We start from the raw sequence: 25,745 nt of genomic DNA on the forward strand, positions 1-25,745 counted from the left end.
TCCCAGGATAGATCCAGGTTGCTACAAGCATCTCACCCATGGAGCAGACCATCTATTTGGTTGGATATGTTAAAATGTATAGTGGTCAGAGCAGCTTGGTTGCTAATGTTGCAGCAGTGCTAAATAATCACCCCAGTGATTATCCTGGGAACTTGCCTTCTCCTACTCACATCCCACCCCTCTGGACATAAGTATCACCCACAGAATATCCTATTTTTAGAAATTCACAAGTTTCTGAATTACCAAAAGTTCCCATTCTTATACTAACATAGCTAAACATAGGTGGGTTTGTTTTGTTTTTGTATTATTTTTATAGATAATATACAAGATATTCCATGACAAAACCAGATTTAAACAATACCTATCCACAAATTCAGCCCTAAAGAAAGTACTAGAAGGAAAACTTCAACCCAAGGAAGCTAACTGCACCTACAAAAACACAGGCAATAGATAACCTCACACCAACAAACCCCAAAGAAGGGAAACACTACTACTGAAAAATAACAGGAATTAACAATCACTGGTCATTAACATCTCTTAATATCAATGGACTCAATTCACCTTTAATCTCAGTACTTGGGAGGTATAAGTGGATGGGTCTCTGTGAATTTAAGGTCAGCCTAGTCTACGTAGGGAGCTCCAGGCTAATCAAGACTAAATAGTAGGAATCTATCTAAAAAAAAAATGTAATGTAAATGCAAACATAAAATGACATCTCCTAATAATAAAAGCAATATAAAGTTCCCAAACTTACATTGTTAGCTTGCAAAAAAAGAAAAATACATTTTGGCCTATTTGTTTTTAGTAATGGATTATCATCTTTCCCCTCTTAGAAACAAACTAGCAAAGATATAGAATTTCAATTAAAATAGAATTTTCAACATAATAGCTTTCAACTGAGAAGCACACCCCAGCTACTTTAACTAGTCTTGTACTATTATCAGTATGCTCTGAGATCATTTGTTAATATGAGTTTAGAAACAGCACTCCTAAAACCCAGCAAAGTAACAAAGTGGTCTAGCCTGCCCACTGGCAGCCTAGAAGCACTAATGTGACCTCTCTGAGCAATTTCACTGGCTAAAGCCTGCAAAGTCAGCTAGGTGTCATGGACACTGGTGTGTATCACACCTCAGTCCACCAGGGATACAGTTCCATCGGACTTCTCAGACATCAACAACTCCTCACAGACACTCTGGGAACCTCCATGCCAATCTAGGTCTGTCTGAATGGCTTGGCCCCTGTGGACCCCTCAGAAATTGAAAAGGCACCCCCATAAGCACTATAGGTTGTACCATATACAAAATGGTTAACAAACACTCCCCACCTAAAAGAACTGCATGACAACTGACAGAACAATCCCACACAGCCCTGCAGCCTAGGCTGCTGACTCACACTCCCACACCCAATAGGAATCGCCAGTGTGATTACAGTTGAAGAACTACGTGGAGATTGTATCAGTGAATCCACCTGAAAACAAACAAACAACACCTACCCAAAAGACAACCGAGACTAATCACCAGGGGCCAGGCTATTATAATAAAGTCACTTTATAAAAGTGGGCAAAGTGAGGCAACAGATCCACCTGATATGCAAATGTGGGAACACAAGGAGAATGCAAAAGGAAGGTAAAAAATGGCTCCAAAAGAACACCCCAACTCCAGCAGCAGAAGCTAAATGAAAAAACATAAAGTACCTAAAAATAATTTAAAATAATAGTTTCAACAATTCAACAAGATAAAAGAGATTACAGATAATTCAATGAGAACAGAAAGCCTCAGCAGAAACAGAGACCATAAAAAAGACCGAATAGGTGATGACAAAGAACCAAACAAACCTTGGAGATAAAGACAAAAGGGAGGAGGGGCAGAACTAACTATCACATATTTGCTCTTTTAAGTGGAATCAAGATTTAGACATAAAAGCAGATACTATGTGAAGTACAGCATGGGATAAGCAAGCAGAGTGAAGGGATAGAGAGAAAGTTGTGTGTGTGGTGGGGGCAAGCACGTGCGTGCATAAACATCTATGTATTGATATACAAATCTCAACAACAGTCCCGATAAAGCAGAAAGCAGATTTATGAGCCTGGATTTAGACTTTTTAAATAGCCAGTCAGATTCAGTTTCTTTTAAAGATTCTTTTTAAAATATGTCTGTGTGGTTATGTATGTATGAGTGCAGGTACCCACAGAAACCAGAGGCACTGGATCCCCTGGAGCTGGAGTTATAGGTGGTTATGAACTGTGGGTACTGGAAATTTAACCCAGGTTCTCTGTAAGATTCAGAGGACCAGTCCAGAGTTGCTTTTTTTTTCAAGGAAGAAAAAAAGTACTATAACCTATGAGATTTATAAACTATAATTATGTAGACAAATATTTGAACTATGGATAGATACTTCCAAAGGAGAAGAGAAGGTAAAGGCATAGAAAAACTTTTTTAATGAGATAAGAATATAAATGTTCCAAATCTTGACAAACATACAGACATCCAGATAGAAGATGGTCAGAGATCTTCAACTGAACATGGCCAAGAAAGATTCCCTCTATTACTTATTATGGTCAAACTATAAAATGTGCAGTTTGGGAAGTAAAAAAAGACAAAATCTTAGCTGGGCGGTGGTGGCGCCTTAAATCTCAGCACTTGGGAGGCAGAGGCGGGCGGATCTCTGTGAGTTCTAGGTCAGCCTGGTCTACAAGAGCTAGTTCCAGGACAGGCACCAAAGCTACAGAGAAACCTTGTCAAAAAAAAAAAAATCTCCTGAGTAAATTGGGAGCATGGGAACCTTGAAGGGGAGGGGAGAGGCAGGGAAGGGAACAGAGAAAAATGTAGAGCTCAATAAAAATCAATTTAAAAAAATGTGTGCAAGTCAAGGAAGTCTAAAATAAAGAGCACTTCAAATATAAGGGAGCATCCACTAGACAGACGTCTCAATAGAAACCTCACGGGACAGAGAAAAGGAGCTGAAATAATCTGGAAAGAAAAAAATTGCTAACAAAGGACAGTATATTCAGAAAAGTCACCCTCTAGGAATCAACACTTTCCAACACAGAATGGAAGGGCATCACTACCACACTTGTTTACAACAGACAACTGAGGCAGTCCTAAATTCAGAAGCCAAACACAAAACACAAAACTATATGTAACTCACCAATAGAACAGGTGCATAAAAGATAAAGGGAAAACAAACCATAATGATCCAGAAAGCTACCAAAGCAAAGATATGAACAGCAAGAGAAGGAACAAAGACATATAAGACAAATATGAAAAAATCTAATTGTAGAAGTATTATCTTAATGTATTAATAACCCTGAATCTAGACAAACTAAACTTACTAACTTATTTAGACTAACTGAATACACAAAAGTACCCAAACCCAGTGATGTGATTGCCACCTTAAGAGTTGAGATACCCATGAGATTTAAAGCAAGTGAGTGGGGGAAACAGAATATTCTATGCAAACAGAAATCAGATGTAAAAAAGATTATACTTCTATCAGATAAAACAGATTTCAAGTAAAAGATTCTAACCTCCAACAAGAGGTCAATTCAACAACATGAAGAATAATTGTGTGTGTGTGTGTGTGTGTATTTATATCTCCAATGCTTGAACACCCAATTATGTACAGCAAACCTATGAGACACAAAGGTGTAGGCTACAATAGATTAATGGCACTCCATTTTCATCAGTAGACAGAGATCACTCAAGAATTCCAGCAAAAAGAGAAAAGAAGAATCAGCAAGGAAACACTGAAGTTAAACTATACTATAGAACAAATGGATGTAATGGACATTCACAGGACATTTCATCTAATGGCTGCAGAATATGCATTCTCATCGGCACATGGAATATGCCCTAAGAGAGGACATGTGTTAAGCCACAAGACAAGTCACAATAGACAAAAACAAAATAACAAAAGCAGCAAAACAACAAAAAAACTCAGAAACCATAACACATATTGTCTCAGACCACAATGGACTCCAACTAAAAATCAACAAAAGGAACTTTAGAAATGTATGAAAACATGGGAATTAGACAACACACTCTTTACTAACCATTGAGTCAATAAAGAAACCAAAAGGGAAGTGAAAATGTTCTTGAAAGAAATGAAAATAGAAACCAAAACTAACAAGACAGTAAAATCACTATTACAAAGTATGGAGTTGGAGATAATGGTTCAGTGGTTAAGGGCATGCACTGCTGTGCAAGGGACAAGTGCGATTCACAGGACCCATGTAAGGCAGCTCACAACTGCCTGGAACCCCAGCTCCAGGAGGATCTGAGGTCTCTGGCTCCTGAGGTACCTGTACTCACATGCTTATACACACACAGTGCATAAGCACAAATATACACACATAATTGAAAATTTAAGTCTTTTTTAAAATGTTAAGTTTGTAACAGTAAATGACTACATAAGAGAAGCATATCTCACATAAACTACCTGATGATGCAACTGTAAGACTAGAAAGCAAGTACAAATCAAACCTAGAATTAGTAGAACAAAAGGAATAACAAAGTTCAGAACAGAAACAAATGCAGTTTAAAATAATACAGAAGGTATAACAAAACAAATTGGGAAAAAATTAAGACTTAGATTTTTGAAAAGATTAAATTGATGAATCTTTAGTTACATTCACCAAGAAAAAAGGCAGGCACATAAATAAACCAGAAATGAAAAGGAAACATTCTGATCTCTACCACAGGAACGCAAAAGATATTAGGAAGTAATATAAGCAAGTATATGACGACAAATAGAAAATCCGAGAATTTCCTAACCAGATAGCAACACTGCTGAATGATATGGCCATAGAAAACTTGGTCAATTAATGAGTAACAAGACGAAATCAGTAACATTTTTAAGTATTTGCAAAAAAAACTATGCAATTATGTTTTCAACAAATTTTTAAAGAACTAACAACAATGTTGTAATTATGCCACAAAACTTAAATGGAAGGCTGAGCAATGATCTCAAATGCCTATAATCCCAGCACTCAGGAGGAAGAGGAAGGTGGATCTCTGTGAGTACAAGGTCAGACTGGTCCACAGAGCGAGTTCCAGGACAGCCAGTGCTTCACAGAGAAACCCGGTCTCAAAAACAAACAAATGAAAACATTAAATGGGAGGAAACTCTTCAAAGCTCACCCTACAAGGCCAGCATTATCCTGATACCTAAACCAGGTAAGAGCACAACAAAAAAGTAACTACAGGTAACATACTTGATGAACTTAACAAAATCAACAGCACATAAAAAAAGATGCATCAAGGTCAATGGGATGATTCACCATGTGCAAGTCAGTAAATACATCACATCTCATCAACAGAGAGAGAAAACCACAAGACCAGCTGAAGAAGAAGAAGAAGAAGAAAGAAGAAGAAGAAGAAGAAGAAGAAGAAGAAGAAGAAGAAGAAGAAGAAGAAGAAGAAGAAGAAGAAGAAGAAGAAGAAGAAGAAGAAATAGGAAGAAGAAATAGGGTACAGAAGAAGGAAGGTACTACAACACAATAAAGACTACAGATGAAGAACCCACAGCCAACACCAAAGTGAGTGGAAAACCCAAAAGCCTTTCCAGTCTGGTTCTAACAAGAAAATGCTGTCCACCGTTAATATCTAATAATATACTATTCCGCTTTTGTATGCTGTGCAAGTGATGTTAGCTGCAACAAGAAAACAAGAAATGAATGTATCAAAGGGGGAAGGGGGAATCATATTAGTTATTTTCAGATGACAGTTTTATATTTTAAAATTCTAAAAATGACACCCAAATCTAATAAACAATCTCAGTAAAATCTCAAGATGTAGCCTCTCTGTCTTCTCTACCCTGGGAGCAGTTCTCTTGCTGTGGCCCCTCACCCCTGAAAATGTATGCCTGTTCCAGGTTCATCTCCACCCGCTTCTTGGTCAGGAGCACCTCTCAGCTGTTGAGTCGTCCACTGTCTGCAGTGGAGCTGAACCCACAGACACGGACAGATGAGGCCCTCAGGAGCTTGGCCATCCCTCATCCTTTGACCTCACTCGTCCCTAGCCGCAGCTTTCAAAAACCAGTGTCATTTCCAGAGACATCGACACAGCCGCCAAGTTCATTGGGGCCGGGGCTGCTACTGTTGGGGTGGCTGGTTCTAGGGCTGGGATTGGAACTGTTTTTGGGAGCCTCATCATTGGTTATGCCAGGAACCCTTTTCTGAAGCAACAGCTCTTCTCCTACACCATTCTGGGCTTTGCCCTCTCAGAGGCCATGGGGCTCTTTTGCCTAATGGTGGCCTTTCTCACCCTCTTCGCCATGTGAAGCAGCTGTCTCCACTTCCACCTCCCATAGTTCTTTTGTGTACCATCTGCCCTGTATGTTCCTTTTCCTGTACCTCCCCAGGAAGTCTGGGGAAAGTGACTGGCTCAGGGTTTGACAGAGGGAAGACAAATAAATACTGTATTAATAATAAAAAAAATCTCAAGATATAAAATCAATCAAGTATCTGTATTAAAAATACAGCAATAACAAAATTGCTGAGAAATCAATCAAGAAAGTGATTCTAGGGGCTGAGGCGATGACTCAAAGGGTAACGTGCTTATTGTACAGGCATGAGAATATGAATTTGGATCCATAGCAATCATGAAAAAAACAGGTGGTGATGCTTGTCAGTAATCCCAGCACTGGGAAGCACGCAGGGATGCTGCTAGCACAGAGACAGCCAGATCCCTCCAGCCTTTTGGCCAGTCTGTTTGGCCTAAATAGTAAGCTCCAGGTTCAGTGAGAGTCTGTCTCAAAAAATACGGTGGGGAGCAATGGAAAAAAAAAAAAGACTCAACATTGACCTCTGACCTCCACAAACACAGGCACAGACAAGTATCACTGTGTAGACATACATACACCATATATACAAAATAAAAAATAAAAATAAAGAAAGCAATACCATTCACAACAGTCATAGAAACATAAAGTAAAATAAAATACCTGCAAAATCAAAACAAACAAAAAAACCCCACTTAACCAGCCAGGCATGGTGATACATGCCTTTAATCTCAGCACTTAGGAGGCAGAGACAGGCATTTCTCTATGAGTTTGAGGCCAGTCTGGTCAACAGAGAGAGTTCCAGGACAGCCAGGGCTACATGGAGAAACCCTATCTCAAAACAAAAAACAAGAAGACTGAACTCTGGAAGTAAATAACCTCTACAAAGAAAAGAATGAAGCGCTGATAAGAACCTGGAGAGGACACGCGTTCTCTCAGGATAGACAGCTCATGTTCACAAACTAAAAGAATCAACAATGAAATATCTGTACAATTCTAAGCTCACAGAGCCCACAGCATGCTGTCTCTCTACGGCATTAATATCTCTTCTAAGAGATTCCTTACCCAAAAGGCAGTCCCCCTTGAACCTGAAACCTTTCAAATCTATTTTAATCATGAGCACTTTTTCTCTTCACTATTCCCACTGAAAACACATATCTCACTCAGTCCTCCCCCTTCCTAGCAGCTCTGGAGAGTTTTTTAAAGGTGCTACACACCTAAGTCCAAATAAACATGGACCCTGGACTTTGTCATCTTTAAGGAAGTAGAGAACAAAATAAAAAGAACCTGAAGCAGTGAGCCTGTGACAGTGACTGGGATGTCACTACAGTCACTACATACTGTTCTATGTTTAATGTGCACATAGATGAAGACGTAGAGTTAGCTGTGTAAAACAAAACAAAAAAGGGCTATGGATGTAGCTGAAATGAATACTCACCTAGCAAACTAGAGCACAAATTCAATTTCTAGACCACAAAAATGAAGAGACAAACTAAAAACTAGATTTAAAATAATGGCACACCACAGGATAAAGTAACCTATAAATTACCTACAAGGCAAGATGGACATAAGTCACAAATCTGAAACACACACTCAAGTACTGGGAAAGGATGAAATATTAGAAAAAGTCTTTTCTACACATGAGACACCTTCATCTCCCTTTGAATTAGCTAAAAGTTTGCAGTATTGATCCCAACAGAGGCATCTCACTAGTACATCTCTAAGTAAATAAATAAATAAGAATAAAATTGTTTATCCACCTCCAGGTCTTATTAGTAAGCAAACTGATGAATCTTTTTTAAACTTAAGTCAATTGCCCAACAGTCATTCAGATATTCTGCTTGTTTATAACTGAAAGACTTAGGAATAAACTGGGGTGGGAGCTATTGTTAATTCTAAAACGGAAACACTGCATTGTACATGATACATTTTGTAATCTTGGCTCTCACTTGATAAAAGTATTTTCTAAGAAAGAATAATTTATGGTGTTGTACAGAGAACTAAAAATAATGTCAATAAGGAATTTAAAACCATTTTTAAAATCTTAAATGCACTAAAACTAAAACATATCTATACTTTGCCACTAGAAAAAATATCTGAGTTCAGGTTCATTTGCTAAATATGGTCAATCTTTTTTATAAGATTAATATCTACAAATTTTCAAAGAATAATCAAGAAAATACCAAAGAGAATACACATTTGATATTCAGCTTTCAAGAGTCTTTATAGAGAGGTAAACAAAGATAAATCATGAAGGTTAGAAAACTTGTGCCCTGCAAAGTCCTGGATGGTGAACAGGAAGGACCTTATGCTCTGCCTCCAGCTCCATCCCAAGCTACACTGTTAAGTGTCTTTTAGTGACTTGCAATAATGTAAAAGCTTGTTCACTGTACCTATCGACAACACAAAGCTAAGTAAGTCAGATGATATAAAGCAAATAATCGAAGGGTAGGTCACTGGATTAAAAGCAAGCTAGATCGAAATTAAGAACAGTACATAAGTTTGCTGTAGTCTCTGTATGGGAAGATTCTTACTTATGCCATTATAACTAGTTAATGTTTATAGCAACTTTTTTAGCCGAGCATGAAGACACAGGCCTATAATCTCAGTACAACAGAGACAGAAGTGTAAGAGTTAGAGGCCAGCTTAAGTTATATAGTAAGGTCCTACCCTAAAATGATAATAAATAAATTTAGCATTTTCACCAGTAAAATAAACTGAATTCAAATGTTACATTATATGCAGAAATCAACTCAAAATGGATTAAAACACTAAAGATACATAAAACCTAAAACTATAAAACTCTTGGATTAAAACGTGGAGAGAATATCTCTGGTTCTGGGAATAACTTTTTGACTATCACACCAAAACTCAAGCAAAGAAGCACTCAACAAAATTAAAAAAACTAGCCTATGCATTGGAAAGTATTTGTAAACCACACATCTGATAAGGATTTGACATTAAGAACAATTTGGTAACTTGTGCAGGTCTTCTACAAATAACCACAGTTGCTGTAAGAGGCTGCTGATAGGTTCCTCACGTGCCAGTGGATGGCCAAACATTCATGTGCATATGATTAGATTAACTAGACTCAAGAGATTATTATTAACAAAGAAGTGGACAGAAAGCTTGATGGGAGGAAGGATAAAGAACCAATAAAGGGAATTGGAGGGAAGTCCTGGTGTATAGATATAATCAGTATATATTGCATAAATGTATGAATTTTAAAAGCATAATAATATGATTTCACAAACTCCACATAACCCAAAGGCAAAATTTTTAAAGTGGGCAAAGGACATGAATGAAAAGATGCTAAACATCATTACTCATCAAAAAATACAAACAAAACCACTAAGATATCATGACTGTACACTCCTCGAGACAGACAGTATACCAAAACAAGAGTTAACAATAATTGAGATCCAAGAGATACATGTGTGAAGAAAAGGGAACTCTTGTACTCTGGTGGGTAGAACTGGGACCGTTAAGGAAAACTGTGCAACAATGGGGAAATTTAGGAAAGAATTACGGCAGTCTCGCCTACTCATTTTACTTACCATACTTTCAGTCACACATAGAAACTACAATCCAGATATACAGGCACTTGTTTTGACTCTTTCAAAAGAGACAAACTACACTTGTGTTTCTAATATCATTTTCTATTTTATTATTAGTTTCAATTTTTAGTCTTTTACTGTGTGCATAATCACAAACTGTTTTCTCATTAGATCTTCATGTATAGGAAAAAAAAACAGTGTATGAAGGCTTCAAGTGTCTATGGATGAGGGTGCCACAGGCAATATTCATCGAAAACAAGTGGGTAGTGATTCAGTAATCCCCCTTCCTCTATGTATATGACCAGAGGAAATGAAATTGCCCCAGAAAGATCTCTGGATTCTCAGTGCTCAGTGCAACATTATCATAGTAGACAAGATATAGAAACAATCTAAGTATCCATCAACAGACAACGGATAATTGATACATCTATATGTGAAACATGATTCAGTCTCCAAAAAGGCAGTTTTACCATTTGCCACACATGGAAGAACCTAGAGAGCACTGTACTAAATAAAATAAGCCAAACACAGAAAAAAATACTGTATAACTTCATTTATAATTTTAGAAAGTCAAAAATACAGAGAGAAAGAATAAAACGTGATTATGGATGGAAATAGAGGTCAAAAGATTAAAGGTCAATAAAACATTACTATGAATAAAGAAACCATAGTATGAAGTATTTTCTAATGATTATTTCATGGAAACCTCACAATATCAGTAATGAGAGATTAAAGATTCTTAAATAATCACTAGTCCAAGGACACTTTACTAATAAATACCAGTGCCCAGTTTTTCTACCCCTTAAAGCCCAAGGCTCATTGAGGATAGCCACTGTCCTCTACTCTTGCTTTAAAATGAAGACAGGAAGAACTAACTACCTGACTTAGTAGCCAATTACGAGAGCAGGTAGGTAGGCTAATTGGCCAGATATTTATATGATCAAAGAGTTGATTAATGCAAACAAAACAGGGAGTAGATCTATTAGGGAAAAAGCATGAATTACAAACTTAGACAATCTTAATCACACTGATTAAATAATCATTCTATTATGAACTATGAGATTCGATCTGAACCAATATGTAAGGTTCTAAATAAGACAATTTAAAAGAGTTACAAATTAGAGAATAGTCGAAAGCATTTGCAGGCATCTGAAAACAATGACATAGTATGCAATCAGCCTAGTGAAATGCACCTGCATCAAAGAGCATAAAGGAAACAGAATAGCTCTCTTCAAAAAAACGCAGACCCCGGAGTCATCATCAAATAGCCAAGTCCTGACCCACATAAGTGTACCCAGACTTTCCCTATACAATCTCAGGGTAACTAGCTCGAAGACCTGTGAGTAGATGAGACAGTGAGGCATGGGGGTTACCAGGATTCCCTAATACCAGGAAGACCATACCTTGAGGCCGTTGTTTTCATATAACTAAAGATAATCAAACAGAAGTGAGATAAATTAAAAGCAAAGTCTCTTCCACATCAGACTGTTTCCTTAATTCTTGTCCTTACTCTGAAATTCCTGTCCTCCAGGACAAATTATATCCTATTTAACTGCATGTCAGTCATTTATTAGCATGTTATGAGCATCTACCCATAAAACAAACGCTGTGCATCGTAGTTCAACTGGCAGGCAAATCTACAAAAGCTGACTTCACAAACTATCTACTACAACACTAATTACATCTGAGTCTGTTTCTGTCTGCTTTTATCTGTTTCAGATTCAATCTAATCTTCATTCTTACAACCAGTCTCCCAAACTTGAGAGAGAGAGAGAGAGAGAGATTACATACACTAAAGAAAATTGAGCTGAATCCTTTCCAGAAGAATCTCTATAAAGATGTAATGCTGGAGACCTACAGGAACCTCATTTCTATAGGATACATTGGGGAAGACCATAACACTGAAGGACATTGGCAATATTCTAAAAGACATGCAAGGTAATTTTCATGTGCAATATGATAACAATGTGCCACTGATGAGATTGCACTTTTTCCTAGAACTTTTAAATAAAAGCAGAAATGCAAATAAGCACAAAAAAAAGAAAATTGAGGTCTGAACAAATGAGAAGGGATCATTAAACAAGAACTTGATGAAAAAGTTTTACTTTCCGTAAATTGTTGTTCCCCAAAATACAATCCTAGTCATTTTTTAAATAAAAACAGACCTTTAATATTCCTCTCTTGTGGATGCTGTGGGAGCACATTCTGTTCCTTCAGCCAATAGCCTTTAAAATACCAACCAGTCCACTGGGGCATGGTCTCTTATACTTTAAAAAGAAGTGGGAAACGTGCGCTGCTCTCTTGCTTCCGGCTCCCATTCGGGCTGCTAGACTCTGTTCTTGTTTGTGTTCAGAGGACTGTTGTTTAGGACAGTGATCTGTAAGTTTTCCTCTTAAATAAATAACCCTTTTATTATCCATTCTTCTGAACTGGTGTAGGATTGTTTTACGGCATCATGTGGACACCATTCCCTATTCCACATTCCCCAGTATACCAATCTCAGAATCTCTGAGGCTCCCTAGACCACAGGACTAAACTCTAGCCATACTCTTGCTGCCCATTTCCCTGTACCCTGTGGTAAATTTCCAAAATTACATTTCTCACTCTAATTACAGCCCCACGGCGAAACTTAAAAAAGAAGGGGAGGGGGACTGGAGAGATGGCTCAATGGTTAAAAGCATTGGCTGCTCTTTAAAGGATCCAGGTTTAATTCCCAGCATCCACATGGTGGCTTGGAACTATTTGTAACTCCAGACTCAGGAGGTCAGCCCCCCTCATCTGCACTGCCCGTATAATGTTGCACAGGCATACATACAGACAACACACACACAATAAAAAAATTTTAAGCAAAATAGACAATTTGAACAATTTAAAATATATATAAACAGCCTAACTAAAGGCACATATTTTTACTGTGTGTGGATAGAAGGCAGCTACTAGCCTCGCCACATTGAAAGCAGACTCCATAAGGAGTTTCTTCCATGCCTATCATCTCTGAAGTAAATTGGTACTGCCAGGAGCAGATGTGTTATGAAAAGGCCTAAATTAACAAAACAGTTTAAATGCCATATTCTGTAAGTCTTTGAAGACCATATATCTAAAATAAACCTATTTAACCTAGAAAACACACCTGCTGTTACTACAAGTTTGATTATTATAGATTAACTACTAACCTCATTTCTTATTTATACATTGCATTTTTAAACAAACTGCATAAGCATAATACCTCAAACAAGAATAGAAATATATATATATAATATGCTATAACAAAATTTGAATCAATATACAAGTCTTTTAAACAAGAGTAAAAATATATATACAGTATGTTATAACAAAAATTACCTTAAATTTGCATCATTATACAAAAGTCCTTTAAACAAGAGCTAAAACATATACACAGTATAACAAAATTGACTTTAAATTTGTAGCATTTGAGCATTTCCTACTTTTAACTTACAGATGGTAACTATCATTGTATTAATCCTGCAGATTCACTAGACACTCATCACACTACATTTAGCCATATTTATTTGCCATGAAATCACCTTAGGTATCTTTCAATGTTCAAAACTTAAGCTATATAAACTTAGCATTATATATATATATGTACATATATATATATAAACTTTCATTACCAAGTTTCATATTTAATGATATGAATAATACTTATTTGAAGACATTACTGCCAGGGGCTAGAATCCTGTTCCCTTATTTGCTCTAGATAAAGCTTAATTAAATAAATTGCAAACAATGTAAACTATTAGCAATATATTTAAAACTGGACTGTTGTCAAGAAGTAAAGATTTGTTACTTCCAGCTAAATTAGTTAAAAAGAATACAATGGGCCTTATACCAGAATGCATCAATGATAGGCCTTGAGCCTCACAGCTCCAGAAACCTGTGCATTTGTTAGTATGTTTCCTCACTATACCAAGTTCTTCCAGAGCTAGCCAGAGAAACTGCTGAACCTAAAAACTTACTACCATCTAGAACTCCCAAAATCTTATTTTTCAAAATGCAAATTTGGGGTGAAAATATGAAAGGAGAAAAACTCACACTGACAGTGTGGATTAGATGCTTTATTAAAATGAGGGCCTGAAGAGATGGTTCCATGGCTAATAGCATGTACTGCTCTTACAGAGGACGCAAGTTCAATTCCTAAAACTCACAACTGCTAATAACTCCAGCTCCAGGGGATCTGATACCTTCTTCTGGACTTTGTGGATAAACATATTCTCAGACACTCACATATATATATAATTAAAATAAGAATAAAAAACTAACCTTAAAATAATGTCAAATTACTTCCTATAGCTTAAGAGGTAGATATTATTTTTTTCTCCTTCAGCCATTTTTTTTTTAATCTAGACAGGGTTTCTTCTCTGTGTAGCCATGGATGTCCTGGAATTCACTCTGTAGACCAGGCTGCCTCACACTCAGAGATCCTCCTGCCTCTACCCCATGATTAATGGTGTGTGCCACCACCACCTGGCTCAGCCAGAGATTCCTAATCTCTACAAATAAACACATTTTGTCTTACTCATTCTCTTTTGCTTACTCTCTCTCACATACTCTATAGAAAGGAATGCATATTTAACTGAAAATGTCTCTGACTGAATGTTATCTGTGCCTGTCTAATAATACAACATTGAAGACTACCTACAAAATGTAGTAAGAGAATAGACAGGTAAATTGTGGTATAACCATGAAACAACTCACAGAGGGGAAATAAGAGAAAAATGCATATTACAACACTATATACCTAAAGCTTAAAACATACAAAACAATTAACTATATTACGCATGGAGATAAAAACATTCATGATACAGTTTTTCCAGGAAACTGGTACCTCTCCCGCAGTTCCCCAAATTAGGACAAACTGCTAAGGTTTCACATGAATTGCATGAAAGGCACATGGGATAATTGATATACTACCGCTTGTTTTTTGCTTCATGTTTAAAATATATGGGTGCTATTTAATAAACAGTTAAGGCCTGATCAAGAATAAGTAAAGTCAGCAAAGAACCACGTGTGGCCAACAGCTGTTTTTACAATCTTAGTTCCATTTGTTTGTGCTAAAGCTATGCACAAACACAGATACAAATCACCTTATTTAATCACCCAACTGTACTGAAAAACAGAGGTATTAAAACTCAGCATGTAAGGCGTGTGGGGCGGGTGTATATGGCTATAACTGGCCATAGCCAATTAGTAATAGAGAAGGTCTAGAAAACACATAGTCATGAAGCAACTTTCATAATAAGTCTGGAATTTCAAAGGAATAAGACAAATTAATTCTTAGTTTAGAAAAGGATTTCATTGATTTAAAAAAAACTCCAAATAGCCCCCAGTTCCTCAAAACAGCTTAATTCTGAATCATATAAAAAGGAAAACAAAAGAGCTGTTGGCTAACAGTACTTTGTACTACTCTGGCCTAAGTGAAGTGCTGAGTTTAATTTGGGGCTTAAAGATTTAAAGGGACATTGATGAAACCAACCATTAAATTCTTAAAATTAAACCCAACTGCTTTAAGAATTTCATTTCTCCTACTATAGTGGTAGATATAAGGTTCTTTCTTAAAGTTAAGACAACTGTGAGTTATGATGCACTTATCAACTCCTATTCACTTAAAATGCCACAGGGGAAAACAACTGATTGCAACTATGGACACATGTGCTCCTAACCCTCTGTTCTTTCTGAAACACTATTTATGAAATATTTGACTAGTTGCAGTCTCTTAGCCTCAGTAGCATATTCTCATACAGTACCATATACACTCATGAGCAAGTACCCAAGAAGTTTAAAGGCTGTTTATCAGACATGAGGACTCTACTCTGCTAACAGGCTAGGCTGCATCATCGACACTTACTCAGAATCCTCACATTCTATAAGTGCAAAGGTTAATATGGCCTCGGTTTAAAAAAAAAACTCAATAACAACAAGACACTTATTATGAGGGAATCAGAGAAGAAACTAACGAAGTAACAGAATCATAAAGCAATTAAAATATTGCCAAGCAATTAAAATATTGCCAAGCAAGTATCTTACTGCAAAATAATTGAGATCTTCCACTGCATAGCAAAAAAATAACTTGAGCTAGCACAAAGACATAAGTGTAAAAACTGAATCTAGATTAGGCAATGGTTTCTTAACCATGACATGAAAAGCACAACAAGAAAAAATTAATTTTGCTCTACCAAAATTTAAATCTTTGTCTATCGAGGGATACCACTAAGAAATTTTTAAAAAGACACTCAGAAGAAAGAAGATATTTGAAAACCATATATCTGATGTGAGATTTGCAATCAGAATAGATAAAGAATATGTATAATTCAGTAATAAAAAAACAACTCAAAAAATGGGCAAAAGATCTGAGCTGAGATTTGTTCATGAAAGATGTACAAGTGGTCAAGAGGCATCTGAAAAGCTGTTCAACTTCAATTCGGAAATCAAAATCAGATTTACACTACTATGTCACTAGTATGGATGCAACCAAAAGTCAAATATGAACTTGTGGGGATATGGAGACTCAGTACCCCTCTTCACTCCTAGTGGGGTGTAAATGCTTCAGTCATTTAGAAAACACCTTCACACTTCTCAAAAATGTTAAACACAGTGTTGCCATATGATCCGTAATTCCAGTTCTATTACAGTCAATAAAAGCAAAATCATATGCCCATGTAAAAACCTGTACAAGAATATCACAGCAGCACTATTCATAATCAAATGGCTATATAACAGCTGCTTTTACTGAGAAGCACTGGCTCCCAAATGGGCCCAGAAGGAAACTAAAAACAGATGAAAGCCTGACAACGCCCTTCATTTTCTGTTTGTCACTTTCCTTACCTTGGCTGAAGACTCAGATATCAGTCATTGTCCTTAACCTTTCCTTTGAGGCCACCTTAAGATTCCAGAAACAGAAAAATCTCTTAGAAGACTTAGAGTATCTCTAAGTCACACACACACACACACACACACACACACACACACACACGCGCGCAGCGCGCGCACGCGCGCACATGCATACGCACACATGCATGCACTCTGAATACAGATGAATGATCCACTAAGGCAAGGCTGTATCATGGGTTGGAAATGATCTTGTATGAACCAGACTGATCCTCACAAACAAGACAGCAACAGAACTTCTACGGATCATGTTGAGCAAGCAGAACAGAGACAATCATCAACCAGCCCAAACCCTGACTCTTGCCCAAATTCTTCTTTCATTTAAGTCTAAAGCTCAACTGGTACCCCAAAGCTAGACTAGGAGTCATTAGGTTCCTCTATCTGTGCCTCTTCACAATGTGGCCACAGAATAAATCTTTCTCCACTTTTCATAATTACTTGTCTTTTAAATACTGGGGACAGGTGACAAGCATAGCTTTTTGTGACTATAGGAGCTTATTCTAAAAACTGGTTACAGTGATAGTAAAAATGGAAGAACTATAGAGATGGCTTAGTAGTTAAGAGCTGTTCGTTCTTCCAGAGGACCAATGTTTGATTCCCAACACCCACATGAAGGTTCGCAAGCATCTGTAACTCTAGTTCCTGGGGATCTCACACCCTCTTCTGGCACTCCTGGGCACCAGTCATGCACACGGTACACAGACATGCATGCAGACAAAATAAATTTACACATAAAATAAACAAAATTTTTAAATATTTTAAATGGAATATAATAAAATATCGTGTGGCCATAAAACAAACAACAAATATCTGCTTTAATATGAATAAACCATGAAAGTATAAAGTCAAAAGAAACTGACAGAAAAGGTCACTCATTCTACGATGCCAATTATATAAAACGTCGCTAATAGGGAAATCCACAGAGATAGGAGGTATATTAGTGGCTGCCAAGGACTCAGAAATGGAGAACAAGGAGCAACTGCTCCTGGGCATAGAACTTCTGAGATAATAAAATAATCTAGTATTATTAAGTAGTAGTAATAATTGTATAATACTGAGAAAACACCAATGGCCACCAAACTGTAGTCCTTCAAAGGGTGGTTTATGGTATATGAATTATATCTCAGCAAAAATAGAGAAGAGCCAAGCTTGCCTTTAGTCCAAGCACTTAGAGGCAGGTAGGTCTCTACGAGGTCCAGGTCAATCAGAGGTACAAAGTCAGACCCTATCTCAACAAATACCCAAATAAAACACAGAAAATGAGCTAGAAAGCTGACTTAGCAGATTAGAGCACTTGCTGCTCTTGCAGAAGATGGGGATTCAGTTCCCAGTACCTACATGGTGACTCACAACCATTTGCAATTCCAGTTCCAGGTGACTCAATGCCCTCTTCTGGCCTCTGTGGGCCCCAGACATTCACATGATGCACATATATGCATGCAGGCAAGACACTCATACATAGAAAATAAAATAAATGAATCTAATTTTTTAACTAAAGATTAAAACAAATAAAGAAGAAAGCTCTTTGGGGAATATCACAGTGAAATCCTAGCTATTTCACCACAGTAAGTGGCATCAGGCTATATGACTTACGGAGTAATGGAAGAACTGCAAGAAACAATTAACTAAAACCCAACGATCCCAGTTATGCGCTGGAACACTGTAGTACACCTATTACCAAACAGCAGCAAGAAAACAAAACAAATATCTATCACTCTGCATATCTGTAACTAATCATCAGGCTCTCTGCCCCGAGCCTGGCCACAGTCACAGACCTTTTCCCACCAGTCCCATGTACTCACTACTGACTTACTGTAAGTGACAGCACAGAGTTCTTTTTGTCTTATCTATTATATATGCAAATATTAGTGGTCTGTACTTTTAGTAGTTTTATTAATTACAAAATAGTTTCAAACATATAAAACATGTTAAAAAAATAATTTTAACATATCACCTACTTACTCAGCTACAGAGGCAAAATACTATAAATTCAATTACTAATTCACTTGTAATTATTTGTGCTTTTAGAAAAAGAGATTAATAGTTACTCTACTCTTACTTTCTTAAGCATATCTTTACTGGGCCTATGTAATTGGCTCCTGGAGTAATTGGTGTCACAGTTCACAAGGGAGTTTTAGGCAACCCCTGACACGTGATGTTTACCACCTATAAAATCTCTGCCATTCTTGTTTTTAGCAAAAGAAAAACTCATATTTCCCATATTTCAACAGCAACAGTTATGGGAAAAGAAGTTAGAAAATGACTAGAGGTTTTCTTTCTTCCAGAATCTTCATTCTCTTGGAGACAAAGGCTATCCTCCTTTACTTGTCAGCTCAGTTGCATTTCATTTTAACATCAACCCATTTTTCAAGGCATTTTCACAAACAACATACAATTAATTCCGTGAGGCCGATGCAGCAGCTATGTTTGTACCCATTTTATAAACATGAATGAACAAAGCACATGATGGTGTGTAGCAGAGCTGGAGGCCTTTGATACCCAACTTCTTAGTGGCATGGCCTTGAACACTTTGCCTAACCTTTCTGAAGAACAAAAAAAGATGATAATGTCTGACTTGTAAAGTAGTTTAAAAAATGAGATTATATGACATACATAAATGACTTTGCACAGAACCTGGTATAAAGTAAGTACTAGTGAGTATTAGCTGCTGCCACCCTTGTGTTAATTATTCAAGGACAAATAGCTCTGCTCACGGAGCCAAGACCAAAACTAGGTATTCTTCCATTCCTGACAACATTGCTTTTCCCCTCCAACAGTCTGTGGCATTCCCGTCTCTACAATGTATGCTACCATTACCATACATTGTCTCCCCCTTTTTTCAGCTAAACACTATAGTGATCTTTTTAGTATCTTAAGAATCAAAAGCCAATAGCAATTGTAACAACCGCTAACACATAAAAGGAAAGCCAGAATATGTCTTGTGCCCCTCTCCCCCAAATTAAACCTTAGCCATATTTTTACACCAAAATATCAACTTACATGAAACTCACAGGACACAGCAGCACTGCAAACTCGGGGGACATGGCAGTATGGCAAACTAAATCAAAACCCAGACTACAAATCACCCAGGTTCTTCAAAAGATAAAATTACATGTAAGAGAGGAGGACAGGGATTTAAGTGTTCTTAACTCTCCCCAAAAACCAGGAGATAGTGCAACCTCATGTTCATCTTCCCGAGGAAACAAATATACTAGTGACATAACCAGAACATTTAGGAATATGTAAACTAGAAAAATTCTTTGTAAATCAACAAATTGACATTTAAAAAAAAAGATTAACAGCATGTAACCGTCGTACTGCCTATGCTATGACCTAATATAAAATTCTTTTTCCAGAGAGTTATTTACAAATATTTACAAGTTGTTTTTTATTTTTGTTTTGTTTGTTGGATTGGTTGGTTGGTTTTGGTTTTTGAAGACAGGATTCCTCTGTATAGCCCTGGCTGTCCTGGAACTTGCTCTGTAGTCCAGGCTGTCCTCCAACTGCCAGCGTCTGCCTCCAAGTGCTGGGATTAAAGGCCACCACTGCCTGGCGATTTACAAGTTTTTAAAATGAGTCTCACCCCCAAATCTGTAAGAGATGGCTGACGCAAAGATCAAAGGATAGAACAATAAAATACAAGAGAAGTCACAAAGGAACATGTACATAACGGAAGCTTAAAAAAGTTCACCCTTTCTACAGGATTAACTATAACAGGAACTGATCTAGAAGCAGTCTATCCACTGTGATGGAAGATGGAAATTTCCTACTTATCAAGAAGTAGTCATCTTAAGGAGAAATTAATGAAAATTAATGTGACATCTCAATATGGGCATGAATTATAACAATATCAGTCATTTCCACACTATCCCCCAGATATCTGCGACAGCTCCCAGGGTGCATTACAATTTGTGATGGTTTCAATATGAAGTGTGCGCAACAGACTGATGTTGGAAATGACTTGTCTTCAGCTGGTGGTACTGCTTTGCGAGGCTGCGGAAACTTTGTGGGTGGATATAGATGGAGGGAGCAGGTCACTAGGGTATAACTTTAAAAGTCACACAGGGTCCCTAGTCTTTTTCCTCTCTCTGCTGACTGTCTGCCATTAGCTGAGTAACTCTCCTCTGCCACATACACCCACTGCCACAATAGCCAAACAACCATGGATGGAACCTATAAGATCATAAATCACAATAAATCTTTATCAAAATTGCTTCTGTCAGGTATTTGGTCACATCTACACAAAGGTATCTAATAAATAAAAAGAAAGAAATTAAATTGGGAAAAGAGAAAGAAAATGAAAGAAGAATATTAAGACTAAATCAACAGTAAATTTACCATATAAACCATATGTCCCAAATTCCCAGACCATTGTAAGGGAAAGACCACTCACTAATCCCTGGGCTCCCTTCTAGAGAGAAATACCATCAGTTTCAAGAGTTGTGATGACTATGTAATATACACAAGCTGATCAAAGGAAAGATAGCTTTTCCTGGCACCAAGAATAGGGGCAATTTTCTACAAGGGTTCTAATATTAGCAATGCTGAAAAGCAATAGAGGGGAAAGAAATGACAATAGCTCATCTTCATTGGATACCCCCCCACAAGTCGGGCATGTGTTAAGCCTTTTCCTATGGAAACTCAGAAAATGCTCTCATCTTGGTGGAAGTAGTTACAATTCCCATTACCATCAATAGATGAAAAGCTAAAGCACCAACAGGTGAAGCTACCTGTAACCAGGAAGTAGCAGAGCCAGAAGTCATGTTCAGGAATTCCAGCTCCAGAGACCATGGCCTAACTCTTCAATCATTCATCCTCACCAATAAAGCAAAGACATGAGCATCTGCCTTCAGCCAGAAGTACTATTTGTCTATCAAATATTAGCTCATTTGTGTTGAGTGTCAGTCCTCCAGATCAGCTGTTTATAGTTCCCGTAATAGCAGCAGTAACAACACTAACAAGGGCACTGTGATAAAGGAGATAATGCCTCCACAAGAACTCCACAGTAAGAAGAGTAGTGAATTTCACAATGCTGTTTGTTTTAATGACTCTCAATAAATGTTGATTGCATTATACTAAAGAAAGGTCTGTAAGAGCAATTTTACCCCTCTAAAACAATGTAGCCAACACAAATAGTTCTCAGATATTCTGATTTGATCCAGGCAAAAAGTGATTGGCTTTAAAGCAATGCATTGACTATGTTTTCAGTAATTCTCCAGGAAATGTAATTCTGATTACTAGGTGTATTTTTTAAAAAGTAAGTAACAGCACTGAAAGCAGATATACACTTGCTGAGTGAAGCTAACTGATAACATGAGCATATGTGCGCGCGCGCGTGTGTGTGTGTGTGTGTGTGTGTGTGTGTGTGTGTGTGTGTGTATTTCATAGCCAATCAAGTTTGGAATAATATTTCCTTATAAAAATTAAGAAATCAATAACATATCAAAGCAGGCAGCCAATCTACCTTTCACAGCTGCTAGCCAAGAAAGTAAATGGCAGCAGCTCACCTCTGAAAACAATTCTGAGTAGTTACCAATTAACTAGCAATCAGTTCATTCACAATATTCAACAACACAAAGTGTTGCTAGGAATTGAACACAGGACCTTGTACATACTAGAAAATGTTCTACCACTAGGCTATATCATTAACGCTTGGTCTATGTTTAAGACAGATTCTCATTAGTTATGTAGATTGGCCTTGAACTCACTGTATAGCTCAGGCTAGCCTCCACCTGGCAATTCCCCTGCTTTAGCCTCCTAAATTTTGAGACTACCAGGCTTAGCTGGAATGGTCATAAAATTTTGACACTGAAAATTTTCAAAGAATTTCAAAAATTCAGCACAACTGTAAAATTAACTCAGTTAAAGCACCTATAGGCTATTTAACTGACTTCTGCAGATATCTAGTTATTAAACATGTTAACTAAATATCCAGAGATGTATGTAAAAATACATAAGAGCTTTGAAGTAGATTTCATTTACCTCTAAAAGAACTAATTAGCAGTCTTCCAAAGCCATCCCTAGTTGGTGTAAGCTAGAACATTAGTATATTAAGGCCATGAAAGGAAAAAATTAATTTTAAAAAAGGGCAAACAGGTCAAGAGGACAGTGAACAAATAAGAATAGTAGAACTCTGATATGGAAAACCCAAAATACAATAAATATTTGCTAAGATTATCAGCTTTCCCAATAGTCAAGGCACTACAAACTACAAGTTACCATTTTCAACCAGCAGATATGTACAACTAGAGATGGCTGATAACAGGCAGAGCTAACTGAGGTGAGGAAAGCAGCTGCTATTACATCTGGGAGAGGGAATGTAAATTAATGTAGCTTTGGGGGTACAATTTGAATGAACGTCAGGTTTTATATGTATATATCCAATAGCCCCATGGGAATGTTCTCATACATATGAAACAAATACAAGTTTACTGAAATGTATTTTGCAACAGAAACACTGTTTATCTTGGGAAGGCAACATGGTTCAGCTGGTAAAGGAGATTGATGCCAAGCCTGAGGACCTGAGATTCCAGGTGGAGATTGACAAAGAGAGAACTGACTCTAACAAGTTGTCCTCTGACTTCCAAGAGCATGCCAGCACACATGTGTGCCCAACACATATAACAAATGCATACAAATTAAATAAACATTACTAAAAAGCAGGTATTCAAAACAAAACTTTATCTTATCGTTCATCAAAAGGGTGTTGGTTAAATAATAACATAATATACATTCAATTGTAAAGTTAGGTAGTCATTGAAAAGATAAAATGACTTCTCCATCTTCTAGCATACAAAAATACTTATGGGTGTAAAAAAAAAAAGGCCAATAACTTATAAGGTATTTTTTGTGTGTCTGACTTAATGTGTACGTTTGTGAATATGTGAGCAACATATGTAACAACAGGAATCTAGAGCAGTCAAGAGTCTTTTGATTCCAAAAGCCAGACACCCAATTCACACTAGCACATGCAAATTAAGCAGCCAAATAGCTCATTGAACTGAAAATAATGGGTAAGTCTTATTTAAGGTTCTACAGGATCCAAAGGCTCCAAAGATTCTCTATGCTTATGCACACAAAAGTATACAAAAGGGTGAGTGAGTGTGAGGGAATCTCTGGTTCAGTCAGTCTGTGTGCTGGCCTCTCGTAGTGTACAAATCTGAAATGTTCAACGTTAGGCAGAACCTAGTTGGAAGAGACAGGTCACTAGGAGACATGCCTTTGTCCCAGGACCCTTCCTCTTTTTCTGCTTTCTGGGTGTCATTCAGTGTCCAGCTCTGCTCTGCTATATGACCCCTGAGGCCACGACCTTCTGACTCACAGCAGCCTTGAAAGAATAGACAAAAGGCTAAGATCTAACACCACAAGTCAAACTAAACATTTCCTCCTTTGAGATGATATTCTCCTTTATTCTGTCAAAGTGATGGAAAACTAACAGCCTCATTCTTTCACACAGCAGAAGTGTAACTTTCATAGTACTTGTCTGTCTTCATTCAGTTCAGCAACTCCAATGAGATAAGCCTGGCTTCCTCATGCTAAGTGATTTTGAATCACAGGCAATTACACTAAAACTGTTTTACTCATATAGCCATCCATTCTGCAACAATCAATATGTCCAAGGGAATGGGGTATTATGAAAGATCATGGTACCACCTAAAATAAAAAATAGATAACAGGTACTAAGAGAATATATTAACATATGTTATGTAATTTTACTACAATTTCACTTCCTAATTCTATGTACTTTCACTTATTTGAACTTACTATTAGAATGCAGTCAAGTATTTTATAGATATATATGGCTTACTTTTTTGCTCAAAAGGGAAGAAAGTATTATAATGTGGTAAAAATAAAGCCCAAGTTCCAAAAAGTGAAGGACTGATAACTTTAGAAATACTACTAATGAAAAAAAAAAAGAAATACTACTAATGGAAAAATATAGTTATAGTTTCCTCACCTATAAAGATCTACATGTCCATGGTGATTTGAATGAGGATGGCCCCCATTGGCTCATGCTTGAATGCTTGGTCCCCAATTGGTGGAACTGTTTGATAAGGATTAGGAGATGTGGCCTTGTTGGAGGAAGTGTATCACCGAGGATGGGTTTTGATGTTTCAAAAGCCCATGCCATTATAATTAGCTTTCTCTCTGATGTGGGATTTCCCTCTATATGTTGTGATTACCATTAGTGAATAAAGAAACTGTCTTGGCCTATAGATAGGGCAGAACTTCAGTAGGCAGGGAAAACTAAACAGAATGCTGGGAGGAAGAAGGGCAGAGTCAGGGAGAAGCCATGTAGTCCTGAATGGAGATAGACAGATGGAACATTATCTGGTAAGCCACAGCCACATGGCAATACACAGATTAATAGAGATGGGTTAAATTAAGATATAAGAGTTAGCCAATAAGAAGCTAGAGCTAATGGGCCAAGCAGTGATTTGAATAATATAGTCTCTATGTGTTTATTTTGGGGCTGAGCAGCCAGGAAGCAACAAGTGGCCTCCTACAACATCTCTCTGCCTCCAACTTTCAGAAAAGATGTAAGCTCTTAGCTGCTGCTCCAGTGACCACCTGTCTGCCTGCCGCCTGCCTGCCGCCTGCCAGCCGCCTGCCTGCCACCATACTCCCTCCATAATGGTCTCGGACTAACCCTCTGAAACTGTGATCCCCAAAAAATGTCTTTTTTTTTTATAAGTTATCTTGGTCATGGTGTCTCTTCCTGGCACTGGAACAGTAACTGATGTGGTAATCTAGTTCTGCATACGCGGGCTAAATTTAAAACTCCCCAAGATTCCTTATCAAAGCAATCATTAGAAAGGCAAATAAAAAAGAAATACAGACTTAAATTAATTATCAGTATTGAAAAAAGGTAAGTGAAGACCTCCAGAAATACTACAGAAAACTTCTCAGACATCAAAAAGTCTCCACTGGTATCCCAAAGCCCTTTACTCTTGTTTTTCTCATCCTATAATCTTACCAATCAAGTCCTCTAAGTAGGAA

At 37.3% G+C, this 25,745-nt stretch overlaps 1 protein-coding gene and 1 pseudogene across 6 annotated transcripts in view; one reads left to right on the plus strand and one right to left on the minus strand.

The window, feature by feature from the left end:
- The window catches only part of Ncoa1 (nuclear receptor coactivator 1), a 205,946-nt gene that overhangs the window by 165,309 nt on the left and 14,892 nt on the right, over window positions 1-25,745 (minus strand). The window lies entirely within an intron of this gene.
- LOC125402097 (ATP synthase F(0) complex subunit C2, mitochondrial pseudogene) lies at window positions 5,829-6,436 on the plus strand (annotated as a pseudogene).

Source organism: Myodes glareolus, chromosome 6, assembly GCF_982192425.1.
Source record: "Myodes glareolus chromosome 6, mMyoGla1.1, whole genome shotgun sequence".
NCBI classification, from domain to species: Eukaryota; Metazoa; Chordata; class Mammalia; order Rodentia; family Cricetidae; genus Myodes; species Myodes glareolus.